This window comes from Phascolarctos cinereus, unplaced genomic scaffold, assembly GCF_003287225.1.
Source record: "Phascolarctos cinereus isolate Bilbo 61053 unplaced genomic scaffold, phaCin_HiC Scaffold_9;HRSCAF=440, whole genome shotgun sequence".
NCBI classification, from domain to species: Eukaryota; Metazoa; Chordata; class Mammalia; order Diprotodontia; family Phascolarctidae; genus Phascolarctos; species Phascolarctos cinereus.
The window spans coordinates 167,554,221-167,563,080 of NW_027556402.1; the positions used below are offsets into that span (position 1 = coordinate 167,554,221).

At 35.9% G+C, this 8,860-nt stretch overlaps 1 pseudogene; it reads right to left on the minus strand.

The window, feature by feature from the left end:
• Positions 1–86: 86 nt before the first annotated feature.
• LOC110213216 (putative monooxygenase p33MONOX pseudogene) lies at positions 87–757 on the minus strand (annotated as a pseudogene).
• Positions 758–8,860: the final 8,103 nt, after the last annotated feature.

The window sequence follows — 8,860 nt, forward strand, 5'->3', positions numbered from 1 at the left end:
TCCGTAGCAGAATTGTAAATGGATGACATCGTTCCTATGTTAAGTGCAAGGTGGATGGAAAGAGAAAAAAGTCTAAAATATTCTCTCTACATACCAGTGGTGGGAAAGCAACTTTGCTCATTTGAAAAAGGGAGCTTTAGAACCCTGTAGAAGTCCCTTGGTTTGATGTTATGGATTCATGGATTTTGTTTCTTTCCTTCCATCGATTCCTTCCATCTTAGGTGGTTTGAAGGCTGCTGGTTCTTCTGCAGTTCTGGTGGCCTGAACCCAAATATTCTCCATGGGTGATGGCTTCTGAGTACCTCTTTAGAACTGGCCATTGAAACCCGATTTGGAATTCTGAAGAGTTCTTGGTTCAAAAAGGGTCCATTTTTCAGATGAGGGTTTGTCTCTACCTCCATTTCCAGAGTCCATGCTGTTGACAGCTAAGCCAGGTAAGGAAGTAGAAGATCCATGAGTAAACCAGCCTCTAGGGTTTTGCTTGGGAGAAGAATGGGATGTACTACTTGGAGAAGACTGCGTTGAAGCAGTCACCTTTTGTCATTTCTCCATTTTGTAACTTTAGTTTATGGACTGCCTCTGCTACATGTTGGAACTTGGTTTCTTCTGTGGTGAGGCTTTTATGGGGAGTGTATCCTGCGTCTGACAACCCTGCCTGCTGCTCAAAGAGCTGGATGCTCTCTTGTGAATGTTCAGCAGGGTGTCCGGGTGGAGGAGGTGAGAAGGTGAGAAGGGGGATGGGGTGGGAAGAGACCATTGCAGCCCAAGGCTCTGCCACATTAGGAAGCTGAGACTAACAAGGCTCCGGGCCCCCTTACTCTCTAAGCAGCCTTGAAGCACAGGTGAACCTAAGCCGAGATGCAAGTAGCACCACGACCCAAACGGACGTCAGCTAGGTGAAGTACAGTGGACTTTTTTTTTCATTCCTTCATATAGTTTACTATACAGTCTAAATTCACTGGTTATATTGGCATCAGTTTTATCCTTCTTGATGTACAGAAACTCAGAAACTAGTTCACATCCTGCATTTCACATATGAAACTCAGAGAAATTAAGTGACTTGCCCAAAGACACAGTGTCCCCAGTAGAATTTGTACTCTAGTTCTCTGACTCCAGAAACACTGGTCTATGTTAATATTATTATAAATATAGAGAAGCTTTTTTTGTTTGTTTTTGTTTTATTTTATTTTTTTCTTTTTTGGGGGAGTAGGGTGTTTAGGAAATGGAAAAGGATTTGTATAGGTAGGAACTTGAACTGAACCGTAGAGAAAATAGGGCCTCGGAGTCATTCGGAAGAAGTTCCTTTCAAGCTGAAGATCGTCCTGTACAAAAAGTAAAAAAGAAAGGAAGAAGGAAAGAAAGAGAGAAAGAAAGAAAGAAAGAAAGAAAGAAAGAAAGAAAGAAAGAAAGAAAGAAAGAAAGAAAGAAAGAAAGAAAGAAAGAAAGAAAGAAAGAAAGAAAGAAAGAGGAGAGAAGGAGAGAAGGAGAGAAAGAGAGAAAGAAAGAAAGAAAGAAAGAAAGAAAGAAAGAAAGAAAGAAAGAAAGAGGAGAGAAGGAGAGAAGGAGAGAAGGAGAGAAAGAGAGAAAGAAAGAAAGAAAGAAAGAAAGAAAGAAAGAAAGAAAGAAGAAAGAGAAGGAGAGAAAGAGAGAAAGAAAGAAAGAAAGAAAGAAAGAAAGAGAAGGAGAGAAAGAGAGAAAGAAAGAAAGAAAGAAAGCAAAAGAGAAAGGAAGGAAGAAAGAAAGGAAGAAAGAAAGGAAAGAAGAAAGAAAGAAAGAAAGAAAGAAAGAAAGAAAAAAGAAAGAAAGAAAGAAAGAGAAAGAAAGGAAGGAAGAAAGAAAGGAAGGAAGAAAGAAAGAAAGAAAGAAAGGAAGGAAGGAAGGAAGGAAGGAAGGAAGGAAGAAAGAAAGAGAAAGGAAGGAAGGAAGAAAGAAAGAAAGAAAGAAAGAAAGAAAGAAAAGAAAGAGAAGGAGAGAAGGAGAGAAAGAAAGAAAGAAAGAAAGAAAGAAAGAAAGAAAGAAAGAAAGAAAGAAAGAAAGAAAGAAAGAAAGAAAGGAAGGAAGGAAGGAAGGAAGGAAGGAAGAAAGAAAGAAAGAGAAAGGAAGAAAGAAAGAAAGAAAGAAAGAAAGAAAGAAAGAAAGAAAGAAAGAAAGCAAAAGAGAAAGGAAGGAAGAAAGAAAGAAAGGAAGAAAGAAAGAAAGAAAGAAAGAAAGAAAGAAAGAAAGAAAGAAAGAAAGAAAGAAAGCAAAAGAGAAAGGAAGGAAGAAAGAAAGAAAGGAAGGAAGAAAGAAAGAAAAGAAAGAAAGAAAGAAAGAAAGAAAGAAAGAAAGAAAGAAAGAAAGAAAGAAAGAAAGAAAGAAAGAAAGAAAAGAGAAGGAAGGAAGGAAGGAAGAAAGAAAGAAAGAGAGAAAGAAAGAAAGAAAGAAAGAAAGAAAGAAAGAAAGAAAGAAAGAGAAAGGAAGGAAGAAAGAAAGAAAGGAAGGAAGGAAGAAAGAAAGAGAAAGAAAGAAAGAAAGAAAGAAAGAAGAAAGAAAAAGAAAGAACGAATGAACTAGAGGCAGGAAGTGAACTGTCCTGTAGAACAATGATGTCAAACTCAAATAGAAACAGGGACCAGTAATCATATATGAGCATCCCTGCAGGCTACATATTGACTTAGAAATCACCTATTAACATTACTTATGTTTGCTGCATTTTTTTTATTTTGTTAAATGTTCTCCAATTATATTTTAATCTGGTTTAGACTACATTGGGAGTGTATGGGCTGCAGTAGGGGAAAATCAGAAAACCAGTGTGGTGGGTTTCAAATGAGCACAAAGCCAGTTCTGTTGAGTTCTGTTGAGAAGCAAACTAAAAGCAATTGTTTGTGTGTCATCAATGTAGATTAGCATAGTTCACTAATACAAATGAGTCAGTGTGGGATAATAAAGAGCTAATACAAGCACACCTTGTTTTATTGCACTTCAATTTATTATGCTTCATAGAAATTGCAGTTTTTAATAATTGAAGGTTTGTGGCAAACCTATCAGCACCATTTTCTTTTTTCCACAGTGTGTGCTTACATCGTGTCTCTGTGTTGCATTTTGGTAATTCTTGCAATATTTCAAACCTTTTCATTATTATTATGGTGATCTGTGATCAGTGTTCTTTGATATTACTATTCTAATTATTTTGTGGCACCATGAATTGTGGCCATATAGGACAGCGAACGTAATTAATACATGTTATGTATGTTCTGACTGCTGCAACAACTAGTCAGCTGTCTTTCTCACTCTCCTTAGGCCTCCCTCTTCTCTAAGACACAACTATATTGAAATTAGGCCAATTAATAACCCCGAAATGGCCTCTAAGTGTTCAAGAGAAAGGAAGAGTTAAATGATATGCATACTTCATTATTATGCCACAGCCATTATAATTGCCACAGGCACACCAATCTTCAGCAACCATCATCCTGATTTTTCAGCAGCCATCAACATCACAGCAAGACCCTCCAACAGCAAAAAAGATTATAACTCACTGAAAGTTCAGATGATAGTTAGCATTTTTTTAAGCAATAAAGTACTTTTGATTAAGATATATTCTTTTTTTAGACATAATGCTATTGTACACTTAATAGACTATAGTATAGTATAAACATAACTTTTATATGCAATGGTAAACCAAAAAATTCATGTGACTAACTTAATTGCAATAATCACTTTATTGTGGTTGTCTAGAACCAATCTCGTAATATCTCCAAGGTATGCCTGCATAAAGATTCGTTACTAATACTTGGCCTTTTCAATTATGTTGATCTACCTTTTTCGGGTTTATCTTTGAGGGTGCAATCAGATCACGAATTTTGATGACTTCATGGTTTCCACTATGAGTAAATAACCAATATGTGTACATAACCTTTGGTTACTAAGATTAAAATAAATAAATTTATCAATGATCTATATGAAGCCTCCTCACAAAAATTAAATATTATAGTTTAAAAATTTTTGTGCATGGTCTGGAATGAGACAGTATATCATATAGGAAATCTGGATGAGTTCTATATAGCTGGTAATCGCCTTTCTATCTGTCTGTCTCTGATGTCCTTTCTACTCTAGTGACTGACTGTGACTGGAAGGCACAGCTGGTTAGAAAGGACTTCTGAGCAGCTGGTGGTATGCAGTTTGATTGTTTCAGGATTGTTATTTGTGAATCAACTAATCATTTCTTACTAAGTAGTGACATGCAGAGATAGAATATGCAGGACATAGCTTTTGAGGTCTCTTCCTAGCTCCATGATTCTGCATATGAAGCAGTAACTAAAAATGAAAACTTCAGGATAAAACTCATGTTCATATCAGACTAAAAATAAACATCTCTCTTAAATGGGAACATAAACCAATTTTACATTTTAGTGCCTTTTGTCTGTTATAACAAAATTAATGAGGCATAATAGATAAATTGATTAGTTGGTGTCATTTTTTTCTATGCCTATTTTCAAAGAACAGCTCAAATAAACTTGTTTCACAGATAGATGCATATATCTTTCTTAAAAATGAAGAGGTAAGATAACCAATTATCACTCTCATTAAATCTCCATTGAATTTTCGGTGGTATTGTCCAGGTTAGCAATATGGTTTGGTATCTTCTGTAGGAGAGTGTAGTAATCAATTTAACCCTGAATATTAAGAAGGAGCAGTGCTAGCAATGACAAGCAATAGCTGGGGCGATCCCTGACATCTGTTATATTCCTGACAAGGCTGTTAAAGCTTTCTTTCAGCAGGGTAGATTTAGTCAGCTTTTAGTACAAGTAGTAATAACCTCGGAGTAATACATATTTTAAATGAACAGTCGTAGAAAGTGTTCTAAAACCCATCAAGTTTTATTGGGTAGCTGATAGCTTTTATTTCTAGCTGTACAGGTACAGTGAATCATGCATAAAGGGGGGACAGAGTTCACTGAGGATACAACCTTGAATTTTTTTTTTTCTCCTTAGAAGTCCTAATTAGGAGTAACCTCTTTCTACACGAGAATTATACAGTGTGTTTCCTACACAGAGGAAGCCAAGTCAGCGATAAACACACACACACACACACACACACACACACACACACACATATGTCTGTGGGTATTTCTCTAACAAGTAGCATTTTCAAACATTCTAATTGAGAATGGAACAAAGAAAGTACATAGGAGGAGCCTGTCTCATGGAAAACAGGTTTAGTGAAATATGTCTACCCACTGACCTGAAACATTATTAGGCATGTAAGATATTAAATTCAAATAATAACAAAGTAGAGATTCATGGTGGTAAATGAAATCATAGAAATGTATCTTAATGTATCACATGGTCTATGCCTATTTTTGGGGATCAGTATCATCTAGATTATTTGTTGCTCTCCAAGGGAGAATGTATGAAGAAAAAAACCCACCTTTTTTGTGATTTTTATGCAGTTAAAAACATTACTCTCAAAATAATATCTGGAACTTAATAGTACTTTCATGTTTCTAAATATTATCACATTTAGTCCACACAACAATCCTGGGAAGTAGGCGCTATTATTGTCCTCATATTACCAAAGAGAAAGCTGAAGCAGACAGAGGTTAAATAACTTGCCTGCGTTCCTTCAGTTAGTAAATATCTGAGGCCAGATTTGAACTGAGGACTTCTTGACTCCAGGTCCAACACTGTAATAAGTGTGCAACTAAGCTGCCTCTAGAAGGGGTATATGGATAGGCAAATTCATGTCATAAAATGGTTAAGAATCCTTCTGTACTATCCATTTAGTGTACATACATACATGCATACATACACACGTATGCGTATTTGTGTGTGTGTGTGTGTGTGTGTGTGTGTGTATAATACCACTCAGATTATGGCATGTTGCCAAAGAGAATGTTCACTGAGCTAGTATATTTCATATGTATATGAATCTATATTTTCCACCAATCATTACAGATGGATACTGAGCTGAGTCCAGAATACGAGGAGACTGGACTAGATATCATTTGGGAAAATGAGCAGCATTTTCATTGATCCTAATGATAATTTCTGCAGGAAATGCCAGCATTATCCTAGTGGGGTTATAAAGAACAGAATGGTCATAGAAAAATCAAAAGTGCTGTCAATACAAAGATATGTAATGGATATCTACAGGTGGCAGCATTTCATCAATAGATGCTTCTTTTAGGAAGTCATTATACAAACACACATACATATATGTGTATGATACATATACATATATAATGTATATATACATACACAAACATACCACATTTTCTATATGTGTATTCCTATATATTATATTCCAAATTGTTGATTTATTGGGTGTTGTCCTTTATTCTTAAAAAGGACCAAAATTATATTGCTATGTGAGAGTCAAGTTATAGTGTGTCCAACTGTGGCTGGTCAGACCAATACAATCTCAGAATGCCCTACCACAGATTGGGCGCAAAAAGAAATATTACACATATGTGTATATGGGCAGTTATGGCACAGTGGATAGAACGCCTAAAGTCAGGAGGACTCATTTTCCTGCGTTCAAATCTGGCCTTAAAATTTTACTAGTTGTGTGACCCCGGGCATATAAATCACTTGGCATTTTTTGCCTTAGTTTCCTTATGTACAAAATGAACTGGATAAGGGAGTGGCAAACCATTTCAGTATCTTTGCCAAGAAAACTCCAAATGGGGTCATGAGGTTGGATGTGTCTGAGCAACAACAGCAATAATTAATGTATATATTGCATACACACATACATTACACATGTGTATATATGTGAACATATATTTGTATGGGGGGGTGTAAAATCATGGAGAACATTTTGGGCTGTTCATATGAGAAGGAGACAGTGATGTAGACCTGAGATTAAAAAATGAAACAAAAACAGCGTTAGACTCTAGTAAATTGACTGGAATCATCTGTGTAAGATTTTATAGACAGCCATGGATAAACATCAAGCTACATAAGAATGTATTCAAAGGTTGTGATTTGTGTCAGCAAATGGAATGCCCACTAAGATATAATCACAGAATCATCAAAATAGCAAATGGTTACTCGTTATGAGTGGTCAAATAGTTTTTCCTTACTGTTCTCGACTCTTCAAATAATTTAAAATGTTCTAAAATTTTCTAAAATCTGATAGTTTTTCATGGCATAGTGCTTGGGGAGCTGGCCTACAAACTGGCTGTTTGACCCTTACTGCCTTAGAGTCTCTCTAAGAGTATGAATTAAAAAGCAGCTAATGATTTACATAGATAAAGTGTATCATTGGCAGCTCCCTATATTGGTGAAATCAGATATCTACTTCAACTATTTCTTTTTCATGTTTGCTTGTTTGTTTGTTTGTTTTATTTTGTTGTTGTTTAGTCATCCAACATTTTGTGACCCTATGGACCATATTATATTGTCCGTGGGGTTTTCTTGGCAAAAATACTAAAGTGGTTTGCCATTTCCTTCTCCAGTAAATTAAGACAAACAGAGGTTAAGTGACTTGCCCAGAGTCACATAGTTAGTGTCAGAGGCTGGATTTGAATTCAGGTCTTCCTGACACCAGGCTCAGCATTCTATCCACTGTGCCACCTAGCTGCCATTAAAGTATCAATAAATTTGTTTTAATGGAAAAATGAACAGGGGTATATGAAAACCGGCTATTGGTAACATGCTTCAAAGTTCTGTCAGATTTATTCTATCTTTTCCCCTTATCTTTCTATTAGAATATAAACATATCAAGCACAGAGTGACCACTACTGTCTTTTCCTAACTTTACAGAATCTAGTACAGAACTTTGTGCATAATAGGCACCTGATGACTATTGTAAACTGGACAAATAAGGCCACTGTGAATATTTTCAGGTACGGTGGGCCAACGTGTGACTGAGTAAGCAAGGTATTCCCAATTTGGATCTCTCCCAGTTGGCTGGGTAGAAATGTCCTGAGACAGGGACTATTCACACATTTGAGATAAATTAATGCTTCTTGACTACTAGGTGCCACTTGATTAATTATTCCTTTCACAGTAGTAAATGGTACCTGAAATTAGCTAATTACATCATTAGATGAGCATTGTACAAATAGGGAGTGATTTACTCACCTACACTCTACCTCAGGAAGGCTTTTTCATGATTTTATCACTTGTATAAAGTTACTATCATTGTAGTAACTTTTATTATGTCAAAATCCATTTAAATTTATATGAACATTTATAAAAATGCACTCAATTCATCAGCTGATGGCCCACACATTTGAAACAGTACAATAGAATTGATTGGTCACTTTTTATTAGTTTGCTATAATAGATTTTTTTCTTGAAATTAATTTCTTTGATCACCTTCCAAGGGACTCATACCCTTTCTCTCCTTCTTGCTTAAATTTAGCCATACCAAAATAAGGGGAAAATGGGAAAAAATCCTCAGTGGAAGTAGCACATACCTCTGTCATTGATTCTCTGTGTTATCTTAAAGGTATCTAGAATGCCCCTACTGTGAGTCATTTTTTAGTGGGGTGAGTTGATTCAGACCTGAGACTCCCCCTTCTTTGGAGAATTCTCAGTGTGAAAAGACCTTTCACCACTTTGGACAAGTACCTCTTCAGAAATGTTTTGACTTAAATATCTTCCAGGGATGAAGAGAACTGGAGTGACTTGTCTGTTGTCACATATCCCATACCTTTAGATGTGTTGCTTGAACCCAAGTCTTCTTATAACCTATACTCTAAATAGAGTTCCATGCTGCCTCTTGAGGCAAGTCAATAAAGAAATTCAATCCTGTTTATGTAATTTTTCTAGGAAAAAAAAATTGTTTCTTTAGTACAATTTACAAAACTGGGAATTCATAATAAGTATGTGATTCAAAGGGCAACAGAAAGGAATAGGGTAACCATAATCTA